Genomic DNA, 1794 nt, shown 5'->3' with positions numbered 1-1794 from the left:
AATATTATTATTATTATTATTATTATTATTATTATTATTATTATTATTATTATTATTATTATTATTATTATTATTATTATTATTATTTATTATTATTATTATTATTATTATTATTATTATTATTTTGTTTTTTAAATATTATACCTATTTTTATTTTATTAACGTATTTTCTTTAAAATTTATTATATAATTTACTATTTTAATTTTAATTATTTTTAATTATAATCCTTTTTAATTATTATTATTATTATTATTTATTAATATGTTTTATTTTATTTTATTATTAGTATTTTTATTTTTTAAATAATTTAATTATTTTTTATTTATTAAATAATTAATAATTATTATTAAAATAAGATAATTATTATTATTAAAAAAAAAAATCCTAGTGGAGGTCGCTCCCTTAATTCTATTACTATGCCTATTAAACTTTATAAATAACATCACATTCCAAAACATTATCAAACACTCACATAAAGATTAGCGTTGAAAACTAGCATTTCCACCGTTTGAGATGGCTAATTCATCAATTAAAATTCTCAAAATAGTTTTCTTTTTTGTGCTAGTTTCTCAAGGTAACGATTTATCCCATTGTTAAAACTTGCAATTTTATTAAATTATTCTTCATAATTTAATTTAATTTTTTATTTCAGGATATAGCAAATGTTCATTGAAAGATATTTCTATAACCCAAACACAAGAAGGAAAAGTGCAAGGTAAGCAACAATGGAGCGTCACCGTTGCCAACAAATGTGATTGTCCTCAAAAGAATGTGAAGTTAAATTGCAATCATTTTCAAACAGTTCTAGGCATACCCCCTTCAATTTTGAGGGTGTCAGGAAATGAATGCATTTTGATGAATGGCGAACCTATCATTAAAAATAGTGATTTTGCCTTCTTCTATGCTTGGGACAACTCATTCCCATTAAATCCAATTTCTTCTCAGATTGTTTGTTCTTAAATACCCAATAGCCAATATTGTTTCTTTTATATTCCTTTGTAGTTTGGTTTAATTATGAGTACAAGAATTTGAGATAATTCTAGTGTATCGTAAGCATTTTAAAATTGAATAAGATTTGTAGCATTATTATAAAGGTTTAGTATATTATTATTAAATCTTCAACAACATATTTTTTTTAATCACACTTTAGGATATATTTCATGTTATTTTTGTTTGTTTGTGGCTTTGTACTCACACCAATGGTTGCAAGTAATCTTGTAGTTAACAAGCAGCGTAATAAATAGATTTAATCTACATTTGTGAATAATTTCTTTTGTAAATTTATGAATTTTTCCATTTATTTTAATAAATTAACTAGATTATGGCTCGCGCGCTGCGCGGATATTAATTAATTAATTTTATAAATTTTATAAGTAATATTTTATGTATTATAAATATAGTTATCTTATAATATTTGTAATAATTGAATATGATTAAGAAAATTAAAATGAAGGAAAATCATGTTTATCACAATCATCTAATTTAATTTTTAAAATATTTTGTAAAATTTGTATGATAACTTATTATATAGGATAATTGTTTGACTCATTGTACTTTGATTATTAATTTATTTTTCAATATATAATGGTACTTGTAGTTATTGTAGTTATTTGATGAAATAAAATGTAAAATACAAACCCAAAAATAAGATGTAAAAATATCAATGTTGAATTATATTGTAGCGTAGCTAAATTTATTTGTTTTATTATTATGATGTATTAATTGCGAGTATGAGAAGTTGTGATAAAAAAAAATTATTGAATATATTTCATCAAGAGTGGGTAAAAAAAAAA

This window comes from Cicer arietinum, chromosome 1 (genome assembly GCF_000331145.2).
Source record: "Cicer arietinum cultivar CDC Frontier isolate Library 1 chromosome 1, Cicar.CDCFrontier_v2.0, whole genome shotgun sequence".
Classification (NCBI taxonomy): Eukaryota; Viridiplantae; Streptophyta; class Magnoliopsida; order Fabales; family Fabaceae; genus Cicer; species Cicer arietinum.
Note: the sequence above shows the minus strand (reverse complement) of the source record.